The sequence below is a fragment of the Mixophyes fleayi genome, chromosome 4, assembly GCF_038048845.1.
Source record: "Mixophyes fleayi isolate aMixFle1 chromosome 4, aMixFle1.hap1, whole genome shotgun sequence".
Classification (NCBI taxonomy): domain Eukaryota; kingdom Metazoa; phylum Chordata; class Amphibia; order Anura; family Limnodynastidae; genus Mixophyes; species Mixophyes fleayi.
Window position 1 is genome coordinate 311,401,909 of NC_134405.1, and position 23,674 is coordinate 311,425,582.

At 40.8% G+C, this 23,674-nt stretch overlaps 1 protein-coding gene across 3 annotated transcripts in view; it reads right to left on the minus strand.

Moving 5' to 3' along the window:
* PDGFRB (platelet derived growth factor receptor beta) overlaps window positions 1–23,674 on the minus strand; it is an 86,373-nt gene that overhangs the window by 40,609 nt on the left and 22,090 nt on the right. The gene's annotated exons all lie outside the window — the stretch shown is intronic.

Here is a 23,674-nt window from a genome sequence, read left to right on the forward strand (position 1 = left end):
ACCCTCAGGGGGAGTGTATCCACTGGCTCATGGGATCACTATACCACAGGTAAATCTAAATTTGCATATTATTATGACTTAGTGCCTTGAAATTAATTTTTATATGTTTTCTTTAACATTTATTTTACACGTACTACCCTTCCTTTGGTGTAAACTCCTTTGTTTGATGTCAGGGGGAGAGAGAGGAGACAGAGCCAACACATATTCTTGTAGTTTAAAATGAAGTTATGGACTCTACCACTATACATTTAGGGGAGGAATGAAAAATAACTTAAAGAGAAGCTTAGAGATTAAGATTTGGTGTACTTACCCATATTCTATTACCTATTGGTACAGGGATTACATGGTTAATTCTGTTGTGTCACATAGCTTTCACTTATTTAATGCTTAGTAGACTCCACTAATTGTACCACCTTATGTATTACCAAACCAAGATTTATCGTACATTCCTTTCCCACTAACTTAGTGCCCAATGCTGCGACGCCAATTAGGGTTAATTCACGACGTCTTGCACCTAATGTAAAACTGTTTTTGAAAATAAATGTGTATTATATGTCGCAATTTAGCGCCGGATGAGCTAAAGGGTTAAATCCTAGTGCTGTGCCAGGCGGCTGTATGGAGCCGCCGTACAGTAGCCCCCAGCGTCAGCCGCAGTAAGGCTCCCCTCACTCTGGGAGTGTGTGGACAGGAGGGGGAGGAGAACACCACCCTGACATGGAGTACAATGTTAAGAAGTGTGAAATCCTTCAGACAAGCTGTGTGAATCAGCCTAGCTTAGGTAAAGGGGCACAAGGCTGATTAACCCCTGCCAACGTGTGTGTAAAAACTGTGTAATAAGGGGGGGAATTCAACTAGCTGCGATGTTCTGAGGAACATCGCGGCTGGAACATCGCGGCTGCACATTTTTACCGTTACTGCGGTAAAATCTCCGCTCATTTTTCCACACACCTTTATGTGGTCTGAGGAAAAATCAGCTGAGGTTTCTGTAATTAGGAACACTGTGGCTAGTTAAATTACCCCCCAAGAGTAGTATAGCCCCATGTACAGGGTGTACATCTTGTACTTCTGGATGAATCATCAGTACAGACTGATTTGTAACAGTCCTTGTAAGGACTACTTTTGAGCAAATAAACACAATTCTGCTTACAAGGTCTTGCATGACGCCTATTATCTGTTCTGTAATCTTGTGATTTACAGATAAGAGCTACACTCTAATCTGTTCCCGGCTGTCCTGTGTTGAACCCAGCGCCCTGGATTCATTCTGAACCAAGTAAGCGTTCAGGAGGCAGCCACAAGTCACCAGCAAAGAGGTGCTGCAGCAGCTAAACCAAACACCCAGAAGTAAGCAGTTCCAGGTGCCGATGGTGAAGGAGCTTGGTGGTTACAGCTGGTGGGTGTACAGAGGCTCAGTACCACCATGAGGAGGTGGTCAGTAATGGCATCTTACTGATGGGTCCGCAAGACAATCGGTAAAACCACAAATAAACTCTCAAGAGACATAGGACAGAGTGGCAGAGTAACCCCATCCAGTCACAGTAACCTACTACAAATTGCTCTTGTCTGGTATGTAAACACTAGAAAAGTAATATATCTGAAAAAAAAAACAGTTACATATTGAATGAGGTAAATTCTTTATTTAAATGAATTTACATAATTAATTTGAGAAATTGGATGGATGAGTCCAAGCATACTATCTGGGCTGAAATGTTCAACAAAAGGTTCAACCACTTGTTGCGCACATAAAAGTGGCGTGTTCTGGACATAAATAAGCGTGGTGCAGATTTGGTGGAGCATGGCCTAAGGTATCCTGATTTTCCAAGAAGGAATGTTGGTAGGTAAGTACAAAGCATTACACGCTAGATTAGGCTGAACTTAAGTTCAGCAGCAACAAAAAGAGAAGAAGCAGTGGAGACAATATATTGTAATGAATGGTGGAATATATCTTTGGGAAACCACAGATATATACAAAAAAGTTTGAGTGAGAGAACTGAATGTTTGAAATTGTGTTGTCCTTTGTTATATAGGCAAATGCTATTTCCCACTGTAGTCCTGCGTTTATTTAGTCCCCTATTTCCATCTATAGTCCTCCATTCATTTAGTTCTTTTTTATTGTACTGTTTAATCTTCCTAAGATGATTCTAGTAGTTTCTTGCTGGGTACAACATGGAAATATAAGAGCATAGGGTTCAATGATCCTTATGATAGCAGCATTTTACCCGGTCTCTCATCTAATTAATGACTCCAGAAATTAAAATAAGACATTCTGGAAAAGCAGTAGATTGAAGTCCAAATTGTAAAGGTAAAATGCATCTATAATAGCTATGAGAGTAATCAGTGACATAACTACGGTTATCAGGGCCCCAGTGCAAAATGTCCGTAAATGAGTACAGGACCTTCAGACATATGGCATCATGAGTGACAGTGGCATCATCTAATCTAACCCAGACCTTCTATTAGATTGTCAAGCTTGTCCAGGAGCGATCGCCTGGCCCACAGTATACACAAGGCTTTTAAAACCCACGCTCCTTCCAGGGGCTGACTGGGGGGAGGAGTAAACTCGGTTGAGCAGCCTATTAGGATCATTTTAAAGGAATAAAAATGCAGGTAGCCCACTGAGCCATCTCAAGGTAGCCCACTATGGGACCGGCCCAGGGGACAATTGCCCCTTAGCCCCTGGGCCTCGACCCCAGCTCTATCCTGATATCGAGCCCATGTCTTCCCCTCCCTGAGTATGATACCATCCACCGTCTATAAATAAAGCTAACTATGACAGGTGCACTGTTTTGCCGATCGGTAAGGCCTAGACACCCGTAGTAAGTTATTCCCTTTGCCAAACATGTAAAGACCAGTTTATAATGATATAGGGCATAATAGGACAGTCATTAAGAATTATATCACAATAGCGCTGATCTTTGCATGCCAAAGGGGCATGTGGTCTCAGCTGATCAGGGTGTGGACTGGGTTAATTAGTGTTGTTGTCTGGTGTGTTCTAATCTTTCAGTTCAGCAATATTTTGGAAATATGCAAAATAGTATCAGGTGTGAAGGAGCTGCTGTTGTTTTAGACCCTCCTAGTGGGTGTTGTGACAGAGAGTGCTCACATTCCTAGACCCTGGATTTGTGAAGGGATCTTATAAGCCCAGTCCTCCCGGGCAGCAGGAGCATAGGATCACATCATCATTTATATAGTGCTACTAATTCCGCAGCGCTGTACAGAGAACTCATTCACATCAGTCCCTGCCCCAATGTGGCTTACAGTCTAAATTCCCTAACACACACAAAGACAGACAAGAGAGAGAAAAACTAGGGTCAATGGGATAGCTAACATATAACCTACCAGTATGTTTTTGGAAATTGGGAGGAAACCGGAGCACCCGGAGGAAACCCACGCAAACAAAGGGAGAACATACAAACTCCACACAAATAAGGCCATGGGCAGGATTTGAACTCATGACCTCAGTTCTGTGAGGCAGAAGTGCTAACCACTAAGCCACCGTGCTGCCCAGATCACATCATTATTTTTATTTTTTTAATTTATATAATGGTTCAACTAATGAATATAAGGAAAAGTACAGGAAAAGTAGCCCAGGGTGGGAGGAATTGTTTTTCTTTTTTTTACATTCCCCATCACCCTTAGCAATTACTTCCTTGATGAGAAGTATCTCAGATAAACATCTTAAATTAACTTCAGTTCCAGAAATCACCCATAAATATATTAAAAAAAGAATGAATCTTGTAAGCAGTGGCAGTTCAGTATTGATATGTTAACAATTTCTTTAAGTTAATCATATTTAAGTAATGACAGTCATAATTTTTACATGCAAAATTCATGGTCTGATGGCATTTTCTCCCAATTTAAATGAAATGTGCTGTCATGGCTTGTAGAGAATAATTACAAGCCTGTGGAGGAAGACAGAAAGCATGCAGAGGAGTGTGGGTGACCTGACTATTTCATGGACATTTAGCTTCCAAGCAAAAACTAGCAGTGGAAAATAATTATCTGCCGATCAGAGGAGGGTTTCAGGAAAGATGTTTATTATTGCAGCCGAAGTATTTGAAATCTAAGGTTTCCATCCACTAAACCTGAAACGTAAGTTGTTCTATAACAGATATATATTCTATAAGTTCTTATATACACACAAAGAGAAAGAACTACTGATGATGACAGTCCTCAAAGTAGGCGGTACAATTGGGGATGAAAATGTTGGCAGTTGCCCAAGACTTGGGCCGTAACTAGAAGAAGTGCCACCACCCAGGACCCAAAGTTGGAGGGGAGGGGGGGTGCACTGGTTCAGATGACAATGACAGAACAGTTCTGAGGCACTCCTCACTCAGATTAAAATACAGATAGCGTCTGTGCAATTTTTCTTTTTTGCCATTATTGTATATGTGGTGGCTGGCCCCTACCTGGGACCAGTTACTTTATTGTATGTGCTGTGGATTAGAGATCAGTTTCTCCCTTCCATCCTCCCCTCTTTCCTGTCCTTCTAATCTCTCTCGTCCACCTCTCTCTTATTCCATTACTTAACTCTTCTTTCCACCCACTACAGAAATGGAAGTTAGCTAGTGGGGGAAAGGCTAGACCCCGAATTGATATACCACCCCAACACACTAATAAAACTGGAGAGCAGTTAATTAAGTTTTCTGTGGGAGTTGAAGGGAGTATTAATGTAATGTGGGGGCTATTATTGTATAGTGGGATTGGGGAGCTATTAAAACAATGTAAGGGGCTATTAATTTAATGTAATGCGTGGTCTGTATTAAATGTAGAGGTTAATAAATTAATGTCAGAGCTCATTGGGGGAACTTTGAATGTTATTGACTTGATACTGGGGTTGATTAGGGGAAAAGACTATATTTTATTAGTAATACTATTAATTTAATATTTGGTCTAGTGTGTGAAGGGAATAAGTCTATTTATTAAATCAGAATGCTATCAATTTAATTCTAGGGCTGTTTTGGGGCAAACAGGTCTATTTACTAAATGTGAATGCTAATAATGTAATTTGAGGACTGGTGAGGGGAAGAAGGACTATTTATTAAATGTGGGTGCTATTGATTTAATGTTGGGACTGGTAAACGGCAGAGAAACCTAGGTTTATATTTACTAAACTGTGGGTTTGAAAAAGTTGGGATGTTGCCTATAGTAACCAATCAGATTCTAGCTGTCATTTTGTATAATGTACTAAATAAATGATAGCTAGAATCTGATTGGTTGCTATAGCCAACATCTCCACTTTATCAAACCCGCAGCTTTGTGAGTATACCCCTAGAGTGTTCACTTTGGACCGTTGCTTGGCTATCCAGGAGCTAAACATTATCTGTCTCTTTTGTAAACTGGTCCCCAACTATCCAGGATCCGGTCAAGTAGCAACTGAGCTTAAGACACAAGTAGAAGCAGCAGAAAGCCAAAGCTACAAAAACAGGGAGGAGAGACCAGCACAGTCTGACAAGTGATGCCATTCTGATGAGAAAGTCCTGATTTTTGCTGGACTGTCCAGCACTGTCTTTACTTTGTCCAAGCTGTATCACTTCATGCATCTCTGTTTGGGAAGGGTAATCATGGGCATATAACAGTCATGCAAGGCATTTTTTTTCATTTGTGTGAGGGGTAAAGTGAGGGCTTACAAAAAAATCAAATAGAAGCCACAACATGGAGAATGGATGGGTCTAGGGAGAAACTGGGTTGGGATGGTGATCTAGCACCCATAGCACTTGTATTCGGCATGCCCCCACAATAGGTTGGCTTCTGCTCACCAAAATGGGGGGGGGGCATCAATGTTCTTCATCACTTCATCTCTAGATGAAATGCTAGATGCTGCTGCCATTAAAAACTATAAGAACCACTCGAGACTTCGATTAGTCAATAGTAATGTACATAAAGCACATGGACTCTGGTAGCCAATCCTTCTGATTGTTAAAGTAGCACTGGGAGCTCTGATTGGATAAAATAACTGAGAGCTTTGATTGGATAAAAGCACTGGGAGCTCTGATTGGATAAAAGCACTGGGCAGTTGTACAGTTGATTTCTATTGAATGCTGTAGTCCACTATAATTTATGCACATCCCTACTTACTAATTTGAGTGCCAATTCTCTCTGCTACAAAAAATAACAGCAATACCAGAAATAAGGCAACCAATTCCCTGGTGAGTCCCTGACACAGAAGAGTGGGTTTTCAGCTACTGAGTATATTAAGACCGAAGCCACTAGATAGGGCTCAATTTTATTTTCTACCATTTGGCTCAGGATTATTTACTAGCCATCAAATAGGACTTTGTATACTAGCCACAAACACTACATCGGGCTCAATGCTGTAAACTAGCAATGGGTAAGCTTTACATTCTAGCCATTAAATATTGTTCAGTTTAATAGTTTTTATTATTATTATTTTGCATTATTTTTAGCCAAGTGCATGTAAATGTAGTGTACAGTACGTATGTGTGAATGCACTGGTGTCTAAATGTGAATATAATCTTCTAGTCTGCTGTGTATGCAGTGCTCGAATTTGTATTGGTAAATAAAGACATTTATCATCTGTGTAGAGAGGCCCCTTTACTATTTTCTTCCCTGGGCCCCATTTTATTTAAAAATGTCACTGCTAAAAAGTTGTCCTGTCATTAAAAATATTGGAGTCCAGAGAAGGGGACCTTTCTTTGCCTTAAATGTAGATAGCACATAATATAGAGCACTCTCAAGCTAAGGGTTTGAAAGGCAAGTTGTCCTGTCAGCATATGCTATGCTCGCTCCCTGGCCGATCTCCTATATATCTTACAGCTTTCCTGAGGTATCAGAGGAACTGTCCAGTGAGAGAACATGACACACAGAGGGACTTGTTAATGTTCGGACAAATGCCCGTTTGCATGCAGTATCTTGTGTGAAATAGCTCTGCACATGCTCAGAAATCGACTTCACCTCACAACAGTCCAGATTTTGGCGGGACTCAAAAGGGGTGTGGCATAACTGGTGAGTGGGTGGAGTTTTACCCAAATATGTCCATTTGTGGGCGGTTTTGGCCAGATCAGGGCTTATTTTGTCCTGCTTTAAGGATTCTAAATGTTGGGAGGTATGTGTATGCCAAATAACACAATTGCATGCAATCAATGTCTGAACGCAAATGACATGACAGCCCATGACTTGGGGGAAGGAAAAGGCGGACCTACATGTACAGTAAGGGCAATCCGATTCAGATGCGGCGGATTCAAGTCCTGGGTATCTCAAAAGTGCGCTAGGTTTCAGCAGTATCATTTGCACCAGCTTCAGGACAGCTGATGACTGACACGGAAGAGTATTTTGTTTTAAAAAGTACATATATACGTGGCACTAACCAGTACAGAACATGTGTATGCAAGTAAGATAGACTATTAATCCGCATTGTATGTACAATACACATTGAAAAAATCTTTATATATTTAATGTGAAAGAAAATCAAATTTTTTTATAATCCATATTTTAATTAATGATTAGACTGTTAAGAGTTGTTCATTTATTTTATAATATCATTTTTTTGTATGTGTTCTGATGTGACCTTATATTTCACATATGCTTGTGTGTATACTGCTGTGTACCAGAGCCGGATTTAGACCTCATGGGGACCTAGGCAAGAGACTGGTTGGGGGCCCCCCTCTCTGAAACAATCCATAGCACTATGTTGTTTTAGCATACCATATACCCCTATAGCTGAGAAGAAGGAAATCTATGTGCTGCCGTGCAGCAGCGGCGCTCCATCAAAGGAGGTGTGGCCATATCATTGGGGGCGTGACTTGCATCAATGGGGGCGTACTAGCAGCAACAACCAACGTACCTATTAACAACCTAGCAGTTGTCACTTTTGCCCCACTATCATCACTTTTGCCCCTTCACAATATCACATGTGCCCCTTCACATCACCTCTGTGCCCTTTCACATCAACTCTGTCCTCCTTCACATCACCTTTATCCCCCTTCACATCGTCTCTGTCCCCCTTCATAATTTTTTTGGAACAATTTGCTTCCCCTTTTTCATAGTGTGCCATTGTGCCTCTGTTAGTTTGCTTACCCTTATATTGCTTTCTTCTCTTGTTTTCTTCTTTCTGTTTTCTAATTCATTCTGCTTTCATTCTTGCCCCATCACGCACGCTGCTCCTCTCCGCTCCTCTGAGTCTTCAGTGAATATGCCGGCGTGCGTAATGATGTCACGCCCGACATTTAGTGGAACGCAACTGAGCAGGAAGGAGGAGAGGAGTCTGTCGGGGTCCGCTGCAATCGTGATTTTTTTTTTTTTCCTCCCTTGGACACAATATTTTTTTTCTTTGCTGGTGCCTCCACCACCAGCCGGGCCCCCTGGCGACCACTGGGCCCTAGGCAAGTGCCTAGGTTGCCTAATGGTATATCTGGCCCTGCTGTGTACCGCAAGTAACGTTTAGGCAGAGCGTACCTATACCCAAATTCAAACCGAATATCTTGAGATAAGCTTGGCTATAATACAGATGGAATTATGCCTAGAGGAAACCCAAAATTGGGAGAGCATACAAATTCTACACAGGGTCCTGGTTGGATTGGAAGGCAGCAATGATAGCCACCGTGCCACCCGTTGATACACACTTTTTAGAATACTGCAATATTGGAGTTAGAAGTAAGAACAGGTAATGGCGAGTGCAAATAAAATGCACATCCTACGCAAATTGCATACAGTTAAAAAATAAAGTTCAAAGTGTGGAAACTTTTGCATGCTCATATTTCAAGTGGTTGGTACAAATAGTAAATAGGCAGAATCACATTTAAATGTGCTCTGACCATATCTGTAAAATTCTGTTGTATAAAATTCTGAAGTATAATTAGATGTTTATGTAATGTATCTCATGACACATCAAACTCATAAATAGCAATATTTCTGGATTTTTATTCCCCCCGATAGTGTAGAGATGTGGCTCGACATGCCATAAAAACACATATAGGCAGTATTATACTTAGCAATACCGCCCAACTCTCACGATTTTGGCGGGACATTCCGATTAGTGGCCCGTGAAAGGGGTGGAACTTAACCAAAAGTGGGTTGGGATTTACAGTAATTTTTCCGTTTGTGGGTGGCGTTTGGGCAGAACAGGGGTGGGTCTTACTGTGTCCTGATTTCGTGATTCTACATGCTTAATAATTACGTTTGCACAAAGAGAACACTCTCACATATCTGACTAGCCACAAGATCATAAAAAAATGTAGGGGGCAAACTCTACAAAGTCTGCCCCCATCCAGTATGACAAAGTAAAATCATAGACCTCTACTTTATTCCTTTACTGAGTCAGCTCAAATTTATTTATTTTTAAAAATTTGTACAGCACGGTGGCTTAGTGGTTAGCACTTCTGAATCACAGCACTGGGTCATCAGTTCCAACCATGACCTGTGTGAAGTTTCTATGTTCTCCCAGTGTTTGCGTGGGTTTCCTCCGGGTGCTCCGGTTTCCTCCCACACTACAAAAACATACTAGTAGGTAAATTGGCTGCTATCAAATTAACCCTAGTGTGTGTATATGTATATTAGGGAATTTAGAATGTAAGCTCAAATGGGGCAGTGGCTGATGTGTGTGAGCTCTCTGTACAGTGCTGCAGAATTAGTGGCGCTATATAAATAGCTGGTGATGATATTACAGACATACAAATCCCTCAACAGTCCCGTCTTAACATAGCTTAACAACATGATGCTGCGGTTTATTGTCATAGTGAAGCCTGGCCTGCACAGATCGGGATGTGAGTAAAATATCTTGGTTTATAATAATGGAATGTTGAGCAGTACAAATCTCAAACTTGCCCCCAGGCTAAAGGATACTAATATTTTGCAGTGCCTTATAATTTAGACCGACTGTAAATAATTATTCACACTACATCCCAGTTTCTTGGTGCAGTATAATTTGTTGGCACCTAGTCAATAAATTATAGTTGGGCGCATGTTTATATTGCTCTAGTAAATCATATTAAATGTTAACTCATGTTGTAAATTAATTGTCTGTATTTTTCATAAGTAGAAGCTTGATAACAAAAGCCACAAACCAGCATCACTATTTAGTCTATCATTCCCCTCGAGACTTATTTATAAGTCCTCCCATTAGTTGTCATCACTGTATTTTCCCAGCAGTTCACGTCTCTCCCTACTGGGCCGTTGCCCCCCACCACAGCAGCATATGGTTTTCAACCCTTTTATCTGCTTATATCCAAACAGTTTTTTTGGCTGGATCATCCCGTAATTTGCAACATCCCGTCCTCGAGGTCTCCAGACTCTCATGACATGGAATTTATTCATAGAACTGATTAGCATCACAGAATGTTGTCTCCCCCCTATTCTGGCTCATGGGGAACATATGTCCCTGTCCGCCTGGACCTTAAGGTCTCCTGAGACGGTAAACAGCTGATGACAAAAAGCAGGATCTTGAAATATGAAACCAAGAGGGAGCTTAATCCTTGGAGAGTAACACAAGTCAAACAAAAATACACAAGAAAAATGAGTTGCTGAAGCCGGTCTCTTGTAGCAACATTTTATGTTGTTTTAACCGGGTGCCTCAGAATGTAGATGTCTGACATAAGTCACAAAGGGCATTAACAGTGGCTGCATTGCTGGTGTTTGTGGGCATCTAAATACCAGAACCCTGACCCCTATTGGGTCTATTTATTAAAGGGAGAAAAGCCCTATCTCCAGCAAAAGTGAGTGTCTTCACCAGAGATAGGGCTTACTATGTATGAAAGACTACCTCTGTGCTATCGCTGGCGGTAGTCGCTGTCAGCGAATAGATTCCGCGGACTTCTCCAGCATAAGCTTCCCCATGCAAAGCTTCTGTAACAAGGATCGCAATGGTACATGTAGCAGGCAATCCTCTTATCACTAGAAGATATTCATAGAAAAATGCTTTACTTATTTAATTAGTAATTTAACTAAAGCATTTTTCAAATCAGCAAAGGAGAAAATATTGTTGTTTTTAAAAAAAAAAAAAAAAAAATTATTTTTTTTAAATTGTATTTATTTATTTAATTATTAATTTTGTTTTTTGGACAAGTGGAACTGGAAGCCCATGTCTAGGTGTCCTGCTCCACTGAGTCACACATGCGCAGATGCACCGGCCCTGTGTTACTCATCTGCTCCCACGATATTTTATTAGTTAATTTGCTGTGATAAGAGGTTTTCTATCACTGAGATGAGTGACAATAGAAAATCGGTGTTATCGCAGCATCGTCAATCATTTACTTTTTCCTTTTATTGTTTGCTAAGGGACAAAACCTTTAGCACTCTAACCCCCGAGCAATCCAATAGCCACATCTTTCACGTAAAGCATTCTGCAACGTTACGCGTTGTTTTTCGGTGCAGAATAGTGTTCCCCTACCCAGCTTAATTCACCCCCATTTCATCTCAGTTAAACTTACATCAGTAGATTTTTTTTTATTACCTCAGTTCATTTTTCATTGCTAATAAAAGAAAATAGGTTTAACAAACCCATTATGCAAGACAACAATGCCTTTCAACCTCTGCTGCCCCTAGGTACATGCCCACTGCATCTAATGCTGAATCCATTCTTGCCATCTCCCCCTGGTGTAGGTGAAACATCTGCTTTCATTTGGGAATGGAGGGCCTGATTCATTAAGGATCTTAACTTAAGAAACTTCTTATTTCAGTCTCCTGGACAAAACCATGTTACAATGCAAGGGGTGCAAATTAGTATTCTGTTTTGCACATAAGTTAAATACTAAATGTTTTTTCATGTAACACACAAATATTTGATAACTTATTTGTGCACTGAAATTTAAAGTTGATATTTCATGGTATAACCGGATGTCTATAAGTACATATTTTCCAACAATTTAAAAAAGCAAAATCGGGATTCCATCCTGATCTACTGACCAAACATTACCTAGTTCTGCATGAACCACGTACGCCTGATGATGTCCAATAACCAGGATAGTTCAGACAAGATTGCATACCTCCCAACATTTAGCAGGGTATTCAATTGACCGCGTTGTTTGTGAGAACACCGCGCCCCACGCACTATTACCGTCACTACGGCAATAGTGCGCATTATTACCGTCACTATGGTAATAGTGCGCATAATTACAGTTACCACGGTAATAGTGCGCATTATTTCCGTTAGTACGGTAATTTCAACACTGATTTTTGCTCGCAGCTCTGTGAGCCGAGAGCAAAAATCCGGATTAAAATCACGGTATTAACGGTAATAGTGCGCGGGCCGCATTGTTCTCACGAACAACGCTGTCATTTGAATCCCCCCTAGACATTTTGAAATCAGAACAAAATAAGCCTCACCCCCGATCCGCCCAAACCCTGACCCTCTAGGGCATTTCCACTCTTGGGCAAACTCTGCCTATTTACATGTAAGCTCCACCCCTTTTGATATCTATGGATCTGGACTGTCCCTCCAAAACTGAGACAATCCCACCCAAATCAGTACAGTTGGGGGTATGACGTCGAGTCTATTGGGTGTTATTCATTAAAAAAAAATAAAAAAATATATATATCTTCTCCCTTTCATAAAACTAAAAAAAACATGGGTTTCTATTTGATTCCTATTGAAAAAAAAGTTTGCAAGAAATTACATTTTATACCAAACATTTTACCAGTATTAATCACGCATTACAGTGAAATTACATAAGATTGACAAGTTTCCTGCAAACTGGCACTGGCTCATCCAAAATATTAGAAGTAACATGGGTATTTTCTGTTACTGAGAAGATACTGAGCAGACTGAGACCTGATGGCAGAAACTTTTGATAATGAGTTCATATGGAAAGAAATTGTTAATGAAGATTTACTGGTACGGCTTTAGATAACTAGTACTTAAAAAGATATCTCTCTTTTTTGTTATAATCCAATAACCTTTCTAAAACTGTGCAACTAGTGTGTAGTGTCCCATGGGTTGTAAGCTTGCGAGCAGGGTTCTCTTACCTCTCTGTCTGTATGTATTACCCAGTATTGTTTTATTAATGTTTGTTCCCAATTGTAAAGCGCTACGGAATTTGCTGGCGCTATATAAATAAATGATGATGATGATGATAGTGTAGTTTTATGTCTCCTGCTATGACTAATTATTGTTACATTTTATTCTGTTTTTAACTTGTACTTTTGGAATAAAGTCATCCATATCATGAAGTTTGTAAATCTTAAACAAGTCCTCCAAATTTTACCATATATTGTTATAAGTGAACTAATAGTTAGTGTACACTAATTAGCTTATTTCATTAAAGCTCTCTTTGGGGTCCATTTACTAAGACAGCCAATCCTAAGGTTACCCCCAAACACACACACACACAGCCAGTTGGGCTGGTATATATGTGCCATACCGCTACTTATACTGCTTTGATTGTAATAAAACTATCAAATTAACCATTAACCCATTAACTTCCATTTTCTATCCTACAACTTCTAAATTTCCTTAATGACACTTCGAAATTGCCACTAGACCACTGTCTATTGTCCAACCTTAACTGTGGTTATCCAGCAAGCCCCTAACCCTTAACCACAAAGTAAGCTGTGACAACCAACAAATTAACAATTCTACAATTATTTGCAATGTAAAGTTATTTGTCAATAATTTTGTTTTTTGATTTATGTAATCAATGTTTCATCATTCATGATGAGGAGGCTCCTTAATTTTGGGGACTCCTCCCGGAAGAGTTGGCACCCTTTAAGATTTTGCACTGTTTTCTTGGGTCATGAAATTGCCAGCTTTATTGTCACGTGTAATCTCCAGCTCACATAGAGATGGGACATAACAGCTTAGGTATATGCTTATTATTCCACTAGAGCAGATAAATAGCGATACATTGCCACCAGACTCTTGTGCTATATCTACCTGCAGGCAGTTTGTTTCACCCTTACGTGGACTCCCCAGTGTAGGATGAGATTTATTTTGGTCGCCATCTAAATAGCTATAGAGCCCGCATCACCGAAACATGGAGAAAATGTAGGGCTCGTACACAGGAGTGGTTTCTTGAGCTGGGAAAGTTACCTGTTTGATTCTTAGGGCGATGGCTCAAAGGACTGCCATCTAAATGATATTTCTCAGTTTAATGTTGCTAATTGCTAACAGAACTTCCAACATTCTAAGTAGCCATATCCCAGGACACACTCATCACAGCAGCTGAGCATGAACACGCCATATAAACAGGACACAAACCTCACCCGTGTGAACTTAGCTTGAGCAGTGTGGGAAAAGTTTGTGGCACACAGTTTCTTGAAAACTTTGGGGAATGAAAAGTGTGGCTGCCAGAGACTGAACACATGTTTATTTTACAGGGTAGATGTGATAAAGATTAGGCTGACTTTGGATGTGGGCTCCATTCTGAAATACAACGCCACCAAAGAAGGAAAATGATTGTCAGATCCATCGATCTTTGATGTGTTTATCTCCAGCACGTTGCTGCAAAGAGTTCGATGTTGGAATAATTGGTAGAGATGGATGAGAGGGTCTGACATGGGAAAGAGGTTAGGGGAAATATTACAAGCTCTATGAACGTGTGGCTTCGCAGATGTACAAAGTTCCAGACAATATCCTGTGTGCCATATGTTAAATTCTGCCTGGACATCTAACATTTTGTTTATCGGATGCTCTGCATTTCATTACCAGCAGTAGCAAGGATGAAAAAGAAGAACGTCAATCTTTGTTTAATTTGTAAATAGAGAACAGCAAACTGATGTGGTGGACACATGTTCCTTGTTATTGTGTCACTGACAGAAGGCTCCATAGTTCACCATGGGAGAAATGTAACTTTTTCTCTGCTTCAATTCTCTTCCCTGTTTCTTGTCCTTTCTCTTCCCAGGCGTATCAATGCAAGTTCCCTGCATAGTATCTTTACCCTCAACCCCCAGCAATTGTATCTCCTCCAGACCCAGGTCCTAATTTATCTAACTTCATCTCTGGGCTGCTCTAATCATTTACCCCCATCCCTCCTTACCGCTAGTGTATACTAATTGAGCTCCTTTTTTAAAGTGCATTTGGTTGGGCAGCGCGGTGGCTCAGTGGTTAGCACTTCTGCCTCACAGTGCTGGGGTTATGAGCTCAATTCCCGACCATGGCCTTATCTGTGTGGAGTTTGTATGCTCTCCCTGTGTTTGCGTGGGTTTCCTCCGGGTGCTCTGGTTTCCTCCCACACTCCAAAAGCATACAGGTAGGTTAATTGGCTGGTATCAAAATTGACCCTAGTGTGTTTCTCTCTCTCTCTCTCTGTGTGTATGTTAGGGAATTTAGACTGTAAGCTCCAATGGGGCAGGGACTGATGTGAATGATTTCTCTGCAAAGTGCTGCGGAATCAGTGGCGCTCAATAAATAAATGATGATGATGATGGCTAGCACACCCTTTTCATATAAACCTTCATATCCTGCACATTTGAGATATTCCTAATTTGTAAAAGGGTGGGGATAGAACAAGCTCTATCTAATCAGATCATAGGGTTGATCATAGCTGCACAAAGTATTTCAGGAGATGAGTGTGATCTTGTAGGAGACAGTGACTTGTCCACTTGTGTGAGGACAGGGCTGCATGTGACAGGGGAACACATACTTGCCAACTTGCTGAAGGGGGCAGGGCACGGTCAGTTGCATCAATGTGGTTCCGCGACAACATTGATATTTTGTTGTGGGGCGGGGCCAAAATTGCGCGATTCACCACAAAACAGCATCATTGAGGCTACCATCCTGCCCACTTCACTAGGGGTTGCATGAGAATTGCCTGCTCTCCCAGGAGTCTGGGTGAACAGGAAGCTACAGACTGAGAGTTAGACAATGGAAAGAACAGTGTTCCCCATCAGCACAAGGTAGTGATGTTCTGTGAAACTTGTGGAAAGATTGTGGCGTCAAATGAAGTTCATGCTTACAGTTTGTTTTATTTTGTACCTGTCTGTCTCCTGTATAATTACCAAAATTTGAATAAAATTTTGAGGGATAAATTTCTTCTTGGCAATCTAAGCATTGTAGTCCAGGCCTGGGTGGAGTTGCCCTAGATCATGAGTATAATGTTATTTTTTTGCATTTTAAATATTTTCACTTTAATATATATTAACTTACAATGCCTAGAGAATAGGAATAGATAACGAGAATTGCATATAATATATAAAATACGTGAAACTATTTTGTATTTTTTTTTTTATCAATGGGGACATTTCCAGGCATAACATTTTCAGGGACAGCTTGGCAAAATAGGGACAGTTGGCAATGTCTGTGTTCCTTTGTTGTTCTTCGTCGTGACTAGCTGCCAAACCTCTATTCTACATCTGTTCTTGCTTGTCCCAAAATCTGTAGTATTTGACACCAACTTCAACCTTGAAACAGCTACTTTTACAGATTGTCCCTACTTTTACAGTTCTAGATTGTCCCTTTAGGGTAGAGCTGGAAAGGTACTAGAAGGACAGTTGTGCGCCTCCAATTTATAGTCTAGTTCAGGCCTGTCCAACCTGCGGCCCTCCATATGTTGTGAAACTACAAGCCCCAGCATGCTTTGCCAGTAGACAACCTGTTGATGGCTGGAAGGGCATGCTGGGACTTGTAGTTTCACAACATCTGGAGGGCCGCAGGTTGGACAGGCCTGGTCTAGTTAGCTCATGCAGCACTATTTAGATCTATTATAGATGAACAGTTATTTTCCTTTATTACTTTTTAATGTGATTTTGCAGTGATGTCAAAATTAGTTGCTTCATTTAACTCAGCTTATGTAATTTAGAATGAAATCTCCTATAGTATATGTTCAAGAGCTGTCTCCTTTTTAAGTCTTTGACTACAGTCAGAGCATGATTTGATGTCATTCTCACAAACAAGAGTCACATGGGCAAACGGATAACAAAGAGAACGGGGTTAACAAACCTGTAGCCAATCAGAGCGTTAGAACGATAACAGCAGCAGTAAGCATCTCATCTCAGCCAATGCCTGTGAGTCCAGATGTTGGAAAGTTCAAAGATGGAAGAGACATTGCAAACATTAACAACAGCACAGAGTAGTAATGTGATGGTCCTGCCAAACTGGTGCAAGTAGATTGTGGTGTCAAATCTTTCTCTATATTAACAGAAATGTATACATCCAACTTGTTTGTACTGGAAATATTTCTATTTTCCCCCAAAAAATGCAGCAACTAATTTTATTACGGTCAGGTGTAAGCAACTTGTGTCTCTCCAACTGTTGTGGAACTACAAGTACCAGCACTTTGGGACCACTACTGCTAGAGAGTCACATGTTGCCTACACCTTACCTAGGCAATTATTGTATAGTATCTAAAGTAAAAGTAGGCATGAGGTGACACAATGCTCATTATTGCTCCTGTGCTAGTATATTATTGAGGAAAATATGTATTACATAACACACAATCTAAATGTAATTTTAGGAATGTCTCCTTCATAGCATTCTGGGCAGTGTGGATGACCCTAAGCTATGACATTTTCCAGTATGCAGGTCAATGAAAATAAAAAGATTATATACAAAATCACAGTATGCTAAATTCATGGGGCCTGTTATCCCGTTATACAGCTCTCAAAGACCCAAAGGCAACGTCCTTTTAAAATAGTTGTAAAATAAAACATCTGTTTGGCAACGTTCCAGCCTTATAAATAACTCTTATTTTAAAGGAGCACTGATCTGGTTCATCAAGACTACATTGATTGCTCAATAGATAAATAAAAATGTATATTTACAAAATATATATATTCAACTTCACTGTGGGAAAATACAATTCTGCTGATTCTTTGAGTCTTTAAATAGAAAATATACCACCCTAATGATGTTGAAATAAAAACCATAAAGGACAATTTCAACATAGTCATCAACCCCCACACTAAACATTCCTGGAAGTAGATTGTGTAAAAATTGGAGCATACGTTTGTGTATAGCATATCATGCCAGTACTGGCAGTATCTGGAGAGAGATTGCAATATACAAAAGAGCCTTACGATATGATGCGCCAATTATCGTTATGAAAGGTGATTGTTGTAGTTTATTATTATTTTATCACTGGGACTGCTCCGGTGATAGTGCCCATAATTGTAAGAGTTACTTAACCTTTCACCAGGTCAGACTGTGTATGTACGAAGCAGCTTATCGCTTTGCACATGCACAGTGAAATGATAGCTACAATCTAATTGGTTGCTATAGGCAACACCTCCCCTTTTCCTTTTTAGAAGCCTTAGTACATCTACACCAAAGTATGCTGGAGAGTGGCATCTTTCTTGTATTCCAGGTCTATTTCCTGAAATGCATTACTTAATCTCCTTAGAAAACACTACAGTAAAATATATTCTGCTAATCATATAACAAAACCTGTCCCTGTATGAACAATCTGTGAGAGTAGGTAACTATTACATAAATTATATTATAGCTATAAAGAAGTATCACTGTGGCACTAGTATGCTTGGAACATTTAAATAAATAAGCTCCGCCATGCAAAGTCATCTGGAAAATCAGTGATAACCTTCTTAATATAAAGGACAAAGCGAAGAAAAAAACAAGATCATGTATCACCGCAATTTATTAATAAATATCAGTGATACTCCGCTGCTCGGTGATACTGGCAGGAAGCTGTAAGAGGAGTCTAACCACTTTTCCAGCCAGTCCTGGATGCATTTGCGCATGTATTTTCTAACTTTCAGGTTATTATTTTTTATAAAACGCTAAAATCTTCTGCAGTAAGTAAATTATACGCAGCATTATAAAAAATACATGTTGTTAACATTTACATAAACATAAGACAAAGGGAACCTCAAAAAGCTTACAATCTAAATGAAGAGGGGTAGTAACAAGAGGTGAGAAAACATGTGATAGGCAAACCGAGGGGGGTTACTAGTGCCTGGAAACCCCCTCCAAGCCTGAGGCACTGTATAATTGAGGTGGCTGGAAACTGCCCCCGCTTCACACAGCCCTGCTTGAAAAAGGAGAGCTGCATGCATCTAACAGTAGTCCACGCAGCATTGCCCATGTATATTATGTGGATAGGAATAGTTGGAGAGCTGCCAAGCACTGTCTAAAATTATAGCCACGCCCCCATGCATGCTGGTCACGCCCACTGGCGGAGTGGTGTGGAAACCCTCCTCTACAAATCCTGCGTTTGCTCCTGTGAGTAGAGCGAGTAATTCTGGGGACTGTGTATATGCTTGCCTCTAGAGATAAGTTTTGAGGGTGCATTTAACAGCAAGGAGACAGCAGGAACAGAATTCCAAAAATAGGTGCAGCACGAGATAAGGTGTGAGTGAGAAGAGGTGATCAGTGAGGAAGTGAGAAGGTGCATATGTATAGAGCGGAGGCTCAATTTGGGGGGGTACCTGTAGAGTAAGGAAGAGATGTAAGACGGTTGCTGAGGGATTTCTAGGTTTAGACTAGGGGGTAAATTTATCAAGCTGCGGGTTTGAAAACATTTAGATGTTGCTTATAGCAACCAATCAGATTCTAGTTATCATTTATTTAGTACATTCTACAAAATGACAGCTAGAATCTGATAGGTTGCAATAGGCAACATCTCCACCTTTTCAAACCCGCAGTTTAGTAAATATACCGCTTGGTGGGAATAGGCATGGAATTAGATCTTGGTCCTACAGCTGGGACAAGAAGCAGAAGAGGCAGCTGCCTTGGGTCTAACAAAGCTTTACGGCACAGGTGCAGCACTGAATACAATTTCTTTTACAAAATAATAAATTTCCACTTTAGAGAACGGCAATAAGTATTCCCGTGCATGGCTTTTTAGATTCATTTAAGGCCATAGAATATGACAGCTAGAATCTGATTGGCTGCTATAGACTGTGAGCACCAATGGGGCAGGGACTCATGTGAGAAAGTTCTCTGTACAGAGCTGCGGAATTAGTGGCGCTATACAAATAAATGATGATGATATAGGCAACATCTCCACTTTTTCAAACCCGCAGTTTAGTAAATATACCCCTAGGGATATAAAAGTTTTGAATGCAGTCTGCGATAGGGAGCCAATGTAGAGGAGAAGCGCTTGAGGAGCTGAAGAAAAGATGCATTAGTCGAGACACAACTAAGACTCATCTTTACTGCAGCAATTAAAAAAAAACATCTTTGTAGCGTAGGAGGAACATCCTCAAGTCCTCCTCCAGACATTTGGATAGAATTTCTAACTCATTCCATCAGCATGATTTACTGGGAATGTAATCACTTAAAAATGAGACTCAGCGACAGATCACTGCCCATCAGGGAATAGTCCTACTGAGTTAACAGGGTCTGTTCAACTTGAAAGCAAATACACAAAAATCAGGGAAATGTGTGAATTCATTCACATGTGTGTATCTTAGGAGCATGTCATGGAAAGTTCCAAAGTGAAAAAGAAGCTGACCTACAAACAGAATATAATATAGGTACAGCGGAATGTGGGTGTTTTACCAACTGCATCTCTGAAACGTCACAAAACATAAGATTCTGAATATGGTCCGTGCTAAAATAATGATGTCATGACTGGAACATTATACTTTATCTATTTTTTGGGAAATTTTTTACACAGATGAAACAGCGTAACCCACTGGCAGATAGGTGGTTACATCTAGAAGACAAGAATGTCCTTTAAAGCGTGGTCCAATCAATATTTTAAACAATTTTATTTGTTAATTATGCAATAGAAGCAGAATAAATGTTTTTTGGGGGGTCATTGCCACTAATGTGTTTTAAAAAATGTTTTTGATGATTTATTTCTCATTAACGCACGCTACCAGTACAATAGCTAATGCCACCACTCAGCATCCTGAGATATGTTCATGTAAGTGCCTGATATGGGGATACATGCACATTAATGTCACCCTTGGAAATGTTCTCTAAGAAAAAATTCAACTTGCACACCTCCATATCCCAGAGGCTAGATATCCAGCCCACAATGGCTCAGTCACAGAGACAAGCTCCTTAGCTTGAGAAAGATGACACTGAGGACCTCATTTAGAGTCGGACGCAAAGACTATTTTAGGCGCATCCAACAAAAAAACACTACCACGCATGTGCAGAAAGCACCAAATCCGCCTGCATCTTGGACGCAATTAACACTTGTGACAGCTTGCGACTCACTTTGAGAGAATGGGAGGAACACGGATTTGTGAAGGCGTGACCATGTAAATGCATCCTAGTCGCAGTGATGCGGAGACGCAACACACGTCAAAACAGGGCTGAAGCTGTGCGGCAGGAATTAGGTGGCGCAAGCATTAGCTAGCTGCAGGAACTGCTCGCAGCTTGATAGGATATTAAGAGTGGGACGCGACTGGGGTTGCTTGCCACTCGTAATACCCAGGGGCGGATTGGCCATTACCTTTACCGGGAAGCTCCCCGGGAGGACGGTGGCCTAACGAGGCCGCCTTCTATTTTTTCTTTTTTTTTTGTGTCACCCGGCGCGGTCGGAAGGAGGGCAACAATCCAAAAATTAGTGGTCAGTGGTAAGCACCAGGCAGCCTCACGCATTGCGAGGCTGCCTGGTGCTGCAGCACTGTGGGTCCTACAGCACTGTGCACCGATCAGACAGGAAGCAGGAAGTATTTACTTCCTGTCTGTCTGATCATGTCTGCGGAGCAACACTGCAGAGCGCGCCGGCCCTGATACTTAAGGTAAGTGAGAGGGGGCTACATATGTGAAAACTATATGTGAGGGGGCTACATCTGTGAAAACTATATGTGAGGGGGCTATATCTGTGAAAACTATATGTAAGGGGGTTACATCTGGGAAAACTATGTGAAGGGGCTACATCTAGAAAAACTATATGTGTGGGGGCTACAGCTTTTTTCCTGCACTGCTTTAGAAATGACCCACTGTGTATTAAGTCATCATATCAAGGTTTTCCTAAATGTTTCCCCAACCAAATTCCAAGTTCTAAATCCCGCCTACTTTTGTGTTGGCCCCACCTACATTTAAGTTGGCCCCGCCCACATGAGGCCACTTCAATAATTTTTTCCAGGGCCACTTTAAGTTCCCAATCCGCCCCTGGTAATACCCTACCAAGCTGCGGCACACTCCCACTCCTACACTCCTTACACGGACTTTGCGTCCGACTCTAAATGAGGTCCTGAGTGTGAGCTGCAGCCTGGATTACCTAAACTTGTATATTTGTATTCTTACCAGTCACATTGTTATGTTATATAACCTGTTTTCTTAGACGTTTGTGTGCAGTTTTGGCGATGTCATTGTTGGCACGTTGTACATGGGCTGAATAAAAAAGTAACTTAAAGAGACACTGTAAATGAAAATCAGTTATTTTGTCAATCATTTCAAAGTGTTTTCACATAAAGTAATTTTGTTACAATGCGGCACTGTGATTTCTGATTAATTTTAAAGAGCAATTAAACTCACTCTGATCTTAATATGTAAAATAGGCTGTTACTGATCTACTTAATTTATGATATAGAGGCTTTACACTTAACTAAATATGTCTATCATGTTATCTTTCACCCATCTGCATTAGAAGTCACTTCATTGATCTCCACGTTTAACTTGCATTAGGAGCAGGTAGAGTTTGGAAAAACACAATGCTCCCAAACTTGAGTGACATTGCAGTATGGGGTCATTGCAAACAATGGTTGTCGTTTTAAGATATTTTTTTGTGCATTATACTAGCAGTACAAACACCAGGGGGTAAATGTATCATACCCCGGTTTTTTCAACTCGCCGGGAATCGGCGAGTTGACAGATAAAATTTAAAGCGGCACTAGCTTTTAAAGGCAAACTTGCCTTTACAAGCCAGCGCCGCTTTAAATTTTAGCTGTCAACTCGCCGGGAATGCCTTTACAAGCCAGCGCCGCTTTAAATTTTAGCTGTCAACTCGCCGATTCCCGGCGACTTGAAAAAACCGGGGTATGATACATTTACCCCCAGGTCATTGTACAACATTGATACCAGTGGGTATTAGGCTTTATGTTGTTATGTAAGGAGGGAGATGCTTATCTCTCTGAACCAACAGGATGTGAGTAAGAAGCTCAAAAATGTGTTCTCCAGAAAAGTACTATGTGGATTGCTGGAGTCATACAGAGTGTCAAGGTAAGTGATGTCACAGCAGCTGATCTGACTGACATTTTTGCTTTTTACCTTTATAAAATCCCATTAGTATACTATTTTAAAGCTGTGGGAGATGTGGCTACAGTTGCCTGTATTGGAGGGGGGGGTGTAATGCTATATCCCACTTTACTTTTATCAGACCTTCAGTTGAACGTCATGGTAACGCTAAACACTGTATTTTACCTTCATGCTTCATGTGTCAAAGTAACAGTGTTGGGAGTTTTTTTTGTTATTCATTTTATAAAGAACCATCCACACTTCATAGAACTTCATAATCATGAAATGTTAATTATTGACATACAGATATCAACTTAGATTTAGAAGATGGAACAAATGGTAGAGAGGCAGAAACAGTTATACCATACTTGCCAACTTTGGCAACATGTCCAGGAGGGGGCTCTGTAATGGGGGCGTGGCCACGTGAATCGCCCCGTTAGATCCCGTCCCTGTCAAGCGTTATCTATATCGGCCTATCACAGCAGGGGGTGGGGTTATGATGACATTTTTAGCCCCGCCCCCATACACTTCACAAACAAAGGGAGAAGGTTGCGGGAGATTGCGCTGCTGTCCTCGGAGTCCAGGAGAACTCCCAAAAATTCGGGAGTCTCCCGGAAGGGAGAGTAGACAGCAATGAGTTATACAAGTTAAATTATTTGTCTTTTTCTCTTCATATAACAGCAGTAGTGAATATTG